This window comes from Pogona vitticeps, chromosome 9, assembly GCF_051106095.1.
Source record: "Pogona vitticeps strain Pit_001003342236 chromosome 9, PviZW2.1, whole genome shotgun sequence".
In the NCBI taxonomy this organism is placed as follows: domain Eukaryota; kingdom Metazoa; phylum Chordata; class Lepidosauria; order Squamata; family Agamidae; genus Pogona; species Pogona vitticeps.
The window spans coordinates 5,173,405-5,185,039 of record NC_135791.1 but is presented as its reverse complement, the minus strand read 5'-3'; the positions used below and the strand labels follow the sequence as shown (position 1 = coordinate 5,185,039).

Genomic DNA, 11,635 nt, shown 5'->3' with positions numbered 1-11,635 from the left:
ATTTATCCACAGTCTGAAAATATTTAAATACAGTATTAAAAGAAAAACAATCCTAGAAATACTGTATTTCTAATGATGAAGTTACCAGAACTAGCCATTAGAGGGAGCTAGAAACCATGCTCTGCATGGTGTTTGCTAGATAAATATATTTCTATGATGTCATTACCAGACCTGGTTGATAGAGGGAGTCAGAGAGCATGTTGTGTATACTGTCTGCTATTAAAATAGTGTTTGCTATAATTTGCATTTTTCATAATCCACAGGGGGCTTGGAACCAATCAGTCTTAATTAGCTTCCTAAAAGCTGAGAGGGATGGTGCCTGGTGAACATTTGTAGGAATTTTATTCCAGAGGAAATGGGCTACACCTTGGCCTTCTTGAGTGTCACAGACCTTAACACCAAGGACTGCAAAGAGCATGTGGGACAGGTAGCTATTTTTGGGAAGAGACGTTCCTCCAAATATCAACAATGCCAAAAAGGTTGTCGATGAATAATCTTTCATCCTGCAGGAGATGGGCCAATAACTTGCAGGAGAATGTGGCGACGGAGGGACAGTAATTATGGAAGCCCTCTCTCCCATCTAGATTACTTTTGTGACGCTCTTCTGTGTAATCTGAAGAGAGGTGTTTCCGGTAGGGTGATGGCAAATGGGTGAAGAAAGTTCAGAAGGATAAATCTTGCATTTTGATTCCATCAGTGGCTCTTGATTCAAAAACTCTTGATTCAAAAGCCATTGATGGGAGGTTTCTGTGAATTGAATTCACCTACATAGGTAAATTGAACTCCAGTTATGGTAGGTGTTGGTAGAAAACATTCAAAATACAATTCAGACAACCGGTTTGCTTAATATATGCTTATTCAGCTTCTCTCTTGCAACTACTGATTATAACTGTGAGTGATACCTTATTTCTACTTAGAGATGCATCTAGAGTGACACTACAGAAAGAGCTAGATATTGTGTGCTTAATTGAGGGTACCGAGTCTGTAGCTGATTTCTCCATGTTTCTGTGTCGTACCTACTAACCAAAATGACCAGCAACTGTGGTCAAGTGCGGTCAGTTAAACTTCCCTGACCAGCGTACTTGCACTGAACCCCCCACCTCCATTATCTCATTTCCAACATAGGTGGAAGAATATGGATAGCCAGCCACCCACCCCTGGGATATGCTTTCTCTTTCTTATATGATTGCATTTGATTTTGCTCCCTGCAACTCTGGCTCAGGGAATCTGGAGGTTAGGTTGCATTCCACTTCATTTTTTTTTTAAATCAACATTCAGTATTCCTGATTTGCATGTTGCTGAGTTTGGAATCCTTGCGTTTTACGGGAACTGAAATGGCACCCGTTCCGGTCTGGCAAGGCATTCAGCTGAGGCTGTCTATCTCCAGTAGCATTTCTACGAAAGGCCAAGAAAATGGAGAGGGAGGAAGCCTCTTGGAAAGCCTTTCTGAGAAGCAGTTTGTGGGGATCGGGGAAGACAGGCGGGTGGCATGTGGAACGAGCAATAAATCAGAGCACTAAAGAGGTTGGAAAGCAAATTAGGGGAAGTCAAAGGCAGCTTAAAGCGCTCAATGCATTTGCTCACCGTTTCTGATCAAACTATGGTTAAGAGCAAGGAAAACCTATCCGCCCACAGGCATCTAAAACAAACAGGCGGCACAATCATCAGGATCACACCAGATGGTGCCCTTTTTCCATTGGTGGTGATAGAGGTGCATGTCTGAATTCTCTTCCGTTCTAGTTTCCACCTATGCGCATAACGAGTGAGCATGCCACAAAGAAAGGATGTGGCCCAAACTCATCCTTTTAAATGATGGCTTTCAATATGAAGGAGATTCGAAATACAGAAGGAGGATGTTACAGGAGGCCCTGTATCCACTCTACAATTCGAAGCCACTGGATTTGGATAATTGTGCAACACTGCTTTTGGTTATAAGCGCCGAATTATGACAGGCATTTAACGAAGCTTTAAAAACACACTTCTCCCTCTCTTCTTTCTCTGGCCAACAGTTGAGAGAGCTCTTGGGGTGGAGAAGAGGGAGGACGAAATCAGGAAATGACAACCATTAACCAGAATTGCCTTGGCTAGACACAGAAAATGTCTATTTCAGATAGCTGGAGATAGTATGATGGACACATTAGCTATAAATTTAAGGCTCACCTGTTCAGCCAGGTGTTTTCCAGATTGTGCATCTCACCAATTTATCCCTAATTTTTAAGGAACAGTTTCTAAGGATTTCATCCTTTTCAGCTACTCATTCCACGGCTGAAAACCACTTGGAGTTAATAGCAATATGCAATGCTATAAATAAGTATGTAAATAAAGAGCCAGTGAGAACTTGAAAGGGTCCAAAGTTATGGGGGCTGCAAGATGAGAGGGGTTTTCGCCTGAGAGATTTTCCAAATCTGAATTTGCCCCAAATAACTGTCCAGGGAGTGAGAGGAGCAATTCAGTTTAGAGAAATCTGCCCTAAACGGCCTTCAAACTTTTCAAAACTGGAAAGTCAGATAGATAGCCTAGTGTCTCAGGTTTGCACCAGAGCTTAGAATTATAGGATCAAGTAATAATTGAATTGGAAAAGGCTTAGAAGGCAATTGAGTCCAACTCGCTGCTCAAGGCAGGAATCCAGGTCAAAGCAGATCTGACAGATAGTTGCTCAGTTTTCTCTTGAACGTGCTGGAGGGCTCACTACTTCCTGAGGTCATGGTTTCCATCATCGTACTTCTTTAACAGTTAAGAAGTTTTTCCTGATATTCAGCTAAGTCTTCGTTCCTGTAACTTGAGCCTATTATTACGTGTCCTGCACTCTGGGATGATCGAGAACAGATCCTGTCCCTCCTCTGCAGAATGACCTTGCAAGTATTTGAAAAGCGTTATCCTATCTCAGCAATTTCCATGGTTTCACTAAATAAAAAGTTGCTTTTGTTTGCTGTCTATGGTGCTAGGTTCCTCTGTACTATGTTACAGACCTGCCAGCAGAAGGACATAGTAAATAAACAAAATAGCCCAGCTTTTTTTTGATTGTTTGAACCAATCCAAGGATTATGAGGATTGTATTTTTCATAGGGCTTTGCAAGCCTCATTCTTCTCCATTAAGTCACTCGGATGGTGCGAAAAGCAGGCTGCTCCGAGATGGCGTTGCCATCGTTCCTCGGAGACGTCCGGTCTGCACCTTTTAATAAAAACCAATTGCCAACCGAAAAGTTTGCACGAGAAAAAAAAAAGGGGGGGGGAAGTTGTTCATCTCCTAACGGAAAAAGGTAGTTCTTCAGTGAAACAATGGCTCCCCAAGCAGCACAAGGGGGAAAAAAGTGGGATTGAGTTTCTTCTCATCTCATTTCTGCTCCGGGGATTTGAGGGATGCAAACCGAGAGAGGAGGCGAGCAAGAGAAGAAATAGGAAATTCTGGCGGGGGAAATGGATAGAAATGAGAAAGTTGTGTGGAAAGTTTGCCTTCCTCCCCAGGGGTTTACACTGGTTTCATAAGAAATGTGTGCGCCCGCTCGCGTGTCAGATGAAATAACACAGAGCACGACTTTCGTTGCCATAGTGACTGCATGAGATACCGACTCTCACACAAGCACACTTATACATCTATGAGGTGCTTTTCATCTTTTCTCCACAGTGATGAGCCCAAGACCCCTACTTTATCCTCAAAACAGCCTTGCAAGGTATACGAGGACCTTAGAATCGTGGAGTTGGAGGGGGCCGATCAAGGCCATCCAATCCAGCTCCCTGCTCAAGGCAGGAAATGGAGCCACCATCTCAGCTTCATGGACCAGAACAGTCCAGTGGCCCAAATCCTAGTCCAACACTAGCCCAGTTCAACATTTGGTGGGGACACAGGAGAGGGCCTTCTCTGTGGCTGCTCCCAGCCTCTGGAACTCCCTCCCACTGGAGACCAGGCTGGCCCCATCCTTGCTGTCCTTCCACGATAAAGATCTTTTTCTTTAGGCCGGCTTTTCCCTAGTGATGGGCAGTCTAAGGGAGGTCGTTGTTTTTTTTTTAATGGATCATTATGCCTTGTTGCCGTGAATGTATCTTTGGTATTGATTTTGTTTATGGATTTAGTGTGGTATTTGATCGATGCTTTTGTAATATTTGTATACTTACTGTTTTTAACTTTTAAATATTGTCTTCTACTCAGGTAAGCTCTCTTGGCTTCTTTTTAAGGAGAAAGGCAGGGTAAAAATATTTTACAAACAAATAAACATACAAACACTAGAAAGTGAGTAGCATCCTCCCAGCTTCATTTAGCTGCAAAAGGCATTGTCATAATACGCCCATATTATGTATCCTATAATATAGGAGCTTTAAATGTTTGTTACATGGACCCTTTCATGTATTGTTCTGCCCTGTCTTGGGTGTGGGAGAGAAAATGAATCTGAATCTCTGTGGAGAATAAAGATGAGCCTGCTAGGAATGCTTCTGATGTATCCATGTCATTTTGGAAGATTTCCACCGCTTTCTGATCTTGTAATTTCCACTCTTTGGTTTTTGTTGTAAGTAAGACATGTTGCTTCCCCTTCCTAAAATGGGATTTCCTCAGAAGTAACACACCTCATGAGGTTTGCAAACTGAGCCTATGGTTGCCTTTCAATAGCCAGTCACAAAGTCAAAGCACGCTAAATGCGATATATGGAGATGAGGGGAAAAAATCAGGTGCTGTGATGAACCAATACAACCCATGTGAAAATTTGCCCTTCTTGAGAGGTGTAAGGAATATCTCCTAGCTTGCCCTTGAAGGCTTCTAAGAGGGTCTGCGTTGTGTGTACAGCGCCTGTACTTAACCTTTGAGTTACGAGCCCTCCCGTTTGAAAACGGTGCCGGAGACAGGTTTTGCCACCCTATTTCCTTTCCGATAGATCTTATAACCAAACACCCCGGAATGAGACTGGGATATATAACGTCCAAATTGATTTTCTATGGAATAAAGGGACTTTTCTCAAGTGCAGGCTGTGTTGTGACAAGCTCATATATATCCAGCGGCCAAGAAAAACGAAAAGCAATTAAGCCAGTAGCTAGAGGTCACTTCAGTATTCCCTTAACCCGACACCAATTTGTTTCCATTACCCCTGCTACACGGCCATTCATTAAGGGAAGTTAAAGCCTGTGTTTGTGTAACCCTTTCCTCTGAGAGGCTGGAGGCTTCGTCAGCCTTTGCTCTCCTGCGCGCCATTATTGGCATCAGTCAACAAGGGTTCCATGTTGCTTGCCTTGTCAAGGGAAGCTCCTTTGGCGTCGTTTTTGATGGAGGCCAGCCCAAAAGTTCTGCTGGAAGGGATTTCTGCCAGAGCGGTGTTTATCTTAGCAGAGCTAAAGGAGCGAACGTGAAAGACAGAGAGAGAAAGAGAGGAAAGGAAGAGCGAAGAAGCCAGCCTAGAGAACCAAACCAAGATAGTGGAACATGTGGACCACATATGGAAGTTGATCTACGTTGCAGAGTTTTAAATTTTGGTTAAATTCCTTTAGTTGCACATCACACATGCAGGGATTTATGGAGCAGAATTAGGTTTAAGTCCCCCAATTTAGTTCACTCCCTTTTGTCATCAACTGGCACAATTTCAATAACTCACTCTGAGACTTTGATAGTATAAAGTAAAGCCTTTGCTTTACTTACAATTCTGAACGGATCGAACAGCAAACTAACAAAACATGACTGCTTTGAGCAAAGGCCGCAACAGACTAACTGCTTGCAACAGACCGAGAAGAGGGGAAAAAGAGACACAGAGCAGAGAGGCGGGGCTCTCTTTGAAATCAGAGGCTGGGAAGGAACTATTGGTTAGAGCTCTTAGTGACTGGCGGTCATCCCAGCCCACAAAGGTCCCTCCCAGCCAAACCTACCAAAGGCAGCCTGCGAGGTTGCAGGCTGATCTCAGCGCATGAAACCCAGCACTTCAACCAGAGTTCAGAAAAGTTAGTTTTTTGTACGACAACTTCCAGATTCTCCAAGCCTGCATTGCCAATGTAGTACTATATTTTTCCTCCTCTTTGTGGAATGAAAAATGGATGACACATAGAGAACATTTATTCTCTTTCAGGTCTAGTTTGACCCTTAAAGGTTATAGACAAGACCAAAATAGATAGAATATTAGCACAGCATTAAATACATACAGTAACTGTAGGTCACCAAGTAAATGTTGAGGTGTGTTAACCCTTCCCAGGGTTTTCTGGGTTTATCTGTCCTAATTTCTGGTCGCTCTCTGTGACCGTGAAGCGTGCCCTGAACTGCACAGGCTAATTCGTCTTTCAGAAGGCACATTGGGGAAATTGATCTCCTAATCTCTGGTGCTACAATTCACTGAGCTGTATTGGACAAATGTATAATACAGTATATAATCCTACATATTAATATAGGATGAACAACCATTAAAAACATAAGAACAAAAATACAAACAGTCTCTACTCATAAACACCTCTTTCCCCAGCAAACACTCAAAGGTTGAAGCTTCACAGAACAAAAAAGTCCTCAAAGTTATATTCATTTTCAATAAACAACAGATCCATCAGCAACCAGGAATCTTTCCTGGAGTAACAGAAGCAATGAATCGATAGTAAGACTGCTACTAGAAACTCCTAGGAAGTTTATTGAGAAGACAGGGAGAAAGGTAAGGTGGATTCTATTCCCCAGGCAATATATATATATATATTTTTCCATTTCGGTTCCAGGAAAATTCTTCCAAATTCTGGCAAGTTGTTCCGCGTTGGATAGTTCTGTGACTTTTCAAGGAGTAACTCTCAGGAGGTCTTGTTAGAGTCCTAAGGGAGGGGGAAGAAAGAAGTGTGTATTTCAGCGAGTTCCATAACGCTGCAGACATTCATCATCATCTCTGCCGCCTACTCCCTAAAGTCTACATCGGGAGTCTGTTATTCCCTGCTGTCCCGGTGAGAGCAAGCTTAAAAGAGATGGAAAGGATCAAAAATTGCATGCAACGAGGAGAGACAACCCAGGCTCCAACCAGTGGGCCCTGCTGTCCCTCTTTCTCATACACCCCCTTGAACTTTGCAGGCTCTTGAAATGTTAAGGCAACTCTACGGCTCTGGAGTTCACAAGGACCTTTGAACGGCTGGGACAGGAGCAAAACAATGATAACAACAACAAAAAACCACGTGCTGCCAGGTTCAGGCAAGGCATAGCCTTAGCGCTAGTTTGCAACTGGATTTCTTTGGTGCGCTGCTCAGACATCAGGGCTCTGTTCCCGGAAACATGCAACACAATGGCATAACCTTTGGTGCTGGATTCCAGGAGTGGCAGACCACGAGAAGATCAGGATCAGACTCAGAGCTCGGAAACCTTCCATCTTTTGAACCGCACCTCCCAAAACCGTAGGACTGAAAGGCACAAAACATTTTTAAGAAATGCCCTATCAAAATGTCTATAAATGGCTGTTTATAAAGTAACTAGAAAATGTTATCTGTTAGTTACACCAACAACTGGGGAACTCTGGTAGTGAAAGTAAAACACCATTTCCACTGAGTTTGTCTCACAGCTCTGAGATGTTATCAAATGCTTTTCTGGATTTTATCTAATGAGGGGTTTTTTTGTGCCTCTTAATTATGGAGCTGGTGAGCCATAGGGACCCTTCCGGCTCTACAGTTCCAAGAGGATGATGGTAATGATTGTTATAATGAAAAGATATTATTAAAGGATAGCTGGATACCTCAGTGGTTTAGAGCCGTGGAGCCAGAGGTTAGGGGTTCGATTCCCCCCACAGTGCCTCCTGGACAGGGGCTGGACTTGATGGTCCTTGGGGGTCCCTTCCGGCTCTGCAGTTTTAAGATGTATGTTTCATTTGTTTATTAACAGTGTGATTTCTTTTTTTAAAAAAATGTGTAAAAATAATGGTTTCAATATTTGTGTTTTTAAACCATTTGTGAACTGCCTTTAGTCCCTTTACAGAGAGGAAGGCAAAGTAGAAATTAAATAATTAACTAAATAAATACACACACACTAAGCTGAGTACTGTGATTTTGGCAGTACAGATGACTGTTTTCCCTCAATGTCTGACTATCTGAAAGTGTGTGTTTTTTTTTAAATGGAGGGTTGTACTTTACTGCTTTGAAGGTATTTTGGTATTTTACCGTTTTTTTAGTGTGGCATTTGATCCTTTTTTAGTATTTGCATGCTTACTGTTTTTAGCTTCAGATATTGTTCTTTTAATGATGGAAACCGCCTTGGGGAGAAAGGCGGAGTAAAAAAAATATTTAAAATAAAATAGATAAATCGTGAGGTAAAACCTATCATTTTTATTTCTTTCGCCACCTAGTGGTGGAAAGGAGAAGTTCCCTGGGTGGAGAAAAGGCTCCCACGGAGCATGCTCAGATCGGTTCTTGTCGCTCAGGTGGGGGCGAGAAGATGGCCGCCGGTTTGGGCAAACAGAAACCCTGCAAGCCACGCAGGTATTATTATTTTTAGCTGGTGGAAATGGACGCCAGGAGCTGCCTCATGACAAACCATGGAGCTTAAGCTAGGGCTGGGGAGAGCAAGTGGAGGGGTGTGGGTGTGCATTATGGAGAGGACTTAAGTGTACATTTGAGGAAGCAGTGAGAGACCCTTGCAAATTTGGGAACCACATATTTCTTGTAAAGGGTGCAGTTCGGGTCACAGACATCCAGTTTTTCTTCCTGCAGGTATTTAGCAACTTTAAATGAAAGTAGGTCTAAAAAACTTGAGGGAGGGCAAGTCTTAATTCAGGATAAACCTACCTGCCTACGTATCCATAAGAGTTCCTCCTTATACGTAGAAATAGGTCCTCATGTTTCAAGAAGGAAAGTGCTAACCACTAGTGTTAGGAGATCATTTTAACCGCTTTGGAGGCTTTGCAGTGCATTTGCTAAGATGCCTTTAATGGGTTGAGGGTGCTAGTTCTTATTGACACCTTCTTGAAAGTAATTTCTGTAATTGGCTTTGCATCAAGACCTGGCAGGGTGAGGCCAATCAACATGGCTTCCGCACCATGTAAGGAAAACCACCCATCCTACTCCACTCGGGTAATAGACGGTGTGCCTTTTATGATTGCTTTTTAGCTTCCTGGGAGCTGGGGGAATAGATTCATTTACTTAATGACTTTATTTAAGTGGCACTCCCATGGAAACCAGCACCGTACAGAGCGAGGCAGTTCTTTGTACTTAAGATGTTTCTTTAAACAAGCCGAACAAAACATACATTTGGTGCCAAAGCAATGGAGTGCCAATTACTTAATAAGAGCAATTACGCTTGAAGGAGGTGAAAAATCCACTGACTTAAACTTTGGAGAAAAAAAAAAGAGCATTACCTCTGGTGTTTGGGAAGGAGTGACATTTCTGCCTCGGGCTTAAGAGATTTTTGGTTCAAATTGTTGCAGAGTTTTGAATTTCTGGTTCAATTTGGCTAGCTGCGCTGCAGAAATGCTGAAATTCACAGAGCAGAATAACTTCGTGTTCCCCACAGTACTCCAGTCCTTTTTCTCGTCAACTGGCGCTTACAATCTCACTAGCCCACTCTGAGATATTAGTAGGAAAAAGAATAAAAGGTATCATTACAATTGAACCTATCAAGCATCAAACTGGCAAACATAACTGCTTTCAGCAACACGTTTCAATAGAATTACTGCTTCCAACACACTAAAGAGAGGGGGAAAGGTCTCAGCAGAGAGGCGGGGTTCTTTTTGAATTCAGAGGCAAGGGAGGAATGATTGGTTAGTGCTGGATAGATTGACAGTCATCCCAGCCCATAGAGGTCCCTTCCACCCAAACCTGCTAAAGGCAGCATGCAAGTTTGCAAAAAATGCAACAGAAATAACAACCACTGTATGGTCCAATAGGAGTAAGAATTATATGCTTTATAAGCTAGGAGCAACACCCAGTCAGCCTGAAGCTGTCCACGAACCTGGATGTCTTGCCCCAATGTCATGGCAAAGAAATTGTATCTGTATTTTTCGCAACGGGTTCCATGGGTAGATTGCTTTCCCCTTGAGATCCGTAGAGAGGCATAGTGAATCCCTCAAAATGAAAGGGGGGAAAAGGGAAAGATGCTGAACTGGAAAGAGCTGGAAGTCTACTCGCCGTGTTGGAGAATGGTTTAATTTTTTTTTTAATTAAAAGCTGGAACTTGTTTAAAGATGAATTGCCTCTCCTTTCAGGATTGACGATGTATCCTTTACTAGAGGGGTGCACCAGGACAGCTCTACTAGCTGCAGAAAAGGCCTTAAAGGATGGCGGTCAGATTCTCACCCTGCCCTCATTAACGCCTAGACTGGAAAGGCCACCCCAGTGCCCACAGTAAGGGTAAAAATTAACTACACTCAGACATATTCTCTCTGCTTATTCTTACTTGTTGCAGGTATTCCCGACAGCGGTGAAGGTTGGTGGCGGCACATCTCATTGCCAATCAGTGATGAACTGGGCACGGGCATGATTCTGGGCAGGACTTATTTAGACTTCAAAGCCAGCTACTCCGTAAGTACCTGTTTTGCATTAAAAAACAAACACATTTCTGACACTTTTGGGAAATACGTGACTGTGCTTTCTATCCTAGCAGCTTTCTTTCATTGGCCCGTTCTCCGTTCAGGTCAATTTTGTGGATTGTTTCTTTTAAAAAAATAATAATCGAGGGGTTGTCCTTACTGCCCCTCTTCTGCATGTAAATCTTTTCTTGGTTGAAGGGGATGATGCCAGGGATGATGCTGGGAAGTAGAACCGCCAGGGGTCGGTGTTCGAGATGGGCATGAACCCAGCTTTTTGTCCAAACAGGTGTTTGGTGCTTTCCGGCCCTGCCTCCTCTGGCAGGCGCCCACTCGGAGGCCCCAGCTTCCCTGCCCCGCCTCCTCTGGGTGCTGCCTCTGAGTGGGTAGCTGCTGGAGAAGGCGGGGCTGGGAAGTGTCAAACGCCTGTTCGGATAAAAAACGAACTGGCGGTTCGTGCCCATCTCTAGCCAGTGCTATGAAGTGTGTGCATACAAACACATCAGTGCTCATGCTGCTGATAATACAAGTTTGGACATCATATTTGGAGAGGAATACCCTTCCCCTGCCAACTTGCTTACCACATCAGGTCCAGACTGAGCCATCTATCCTGCATTGATCAAACATCAGTTTCCTTTTTTGCCGGTTTGTGAAGTTTAGACTTGATATGATGTGGAGATGGTTGTGCTGGAAGGAGAGAAATGGGTAGCTGGCATAATTAACTTGTACTGTCCAGAGAGTGCTTTAAGTGCTATGGGGTGGTATATAAGCAGCACCCTGTGCTTTGCTTTTTCCGACCCTTCCCCTGGGCTTTTGTAAACTTAAATCTCCTCCCTGGCTTGTATGGCTTTGTGCAAACTGCACTGTCCCAGGGAGCCTTCAGAATAAACCACTTCTGAATAAATTATATTCAGGGTTTTCCAAGGTCAATCTAATAGCGTTCCCAGAGCAGAAGGATCAGCTAGGAGGACACACAAATATGTCCCCAGTCTTCACATCCTTTGGGTAAGGATCTTTCTGTGTCTCCCTTTCTGTACTCTGATTCTCATTAGTTGGAAGGTGTTACATTCTAAACAGAATCTGGCCAGATCAGAATCTGGCAGAATATTTTCTTTCTAGTGTTACCTTCTTAGAAGAGACTCTTCTTCTAAAACGATGCCTCTAAAATGTCTCATTGCCTGGAGAACTGAGCA

General features: G+C 43.3%; 2 long non-coding RNA genes across 2 annotated transcripts in view; one reads left to right on the top strand and one right to left on the bottom strand.

The window, feature by feature from the left end:
* Positions 1-5,589: 5,589 nt before the first annotated feature.
* On the bottom strand, positions 5,590-11,140 carry LOC140702084 (uncharacterized). Its single transcript, XR_012081130.2, has 3 exons — positions 11,024-11,140; positions 9,276-9,390; positions 5,590-6,759 (listed from the first exon to the last, which is right to left on the bottom strand). It is a non-coding gene; the product is annotated as an uncharacterized LOC140702084 (long non-coding RNA).
* LOC144584237 (uncharacterized) overlaps positions 8,277-11,635 on the top strand; it is a 28,329-nt gene continuing 24,970 nt past the window's right edge. Inside the window, exons 1-2 of the long non-coding RNA XR_013538364.1 lie at positions 8,277-8,400; positions 10,322-10,437. This is a non-coding gene — a long non-coding RNA (uncharacterized LOC144584237). The remainder of the gene's footprint in view (positions 8,401-10,321; positions 10,438-11,635) is intronic.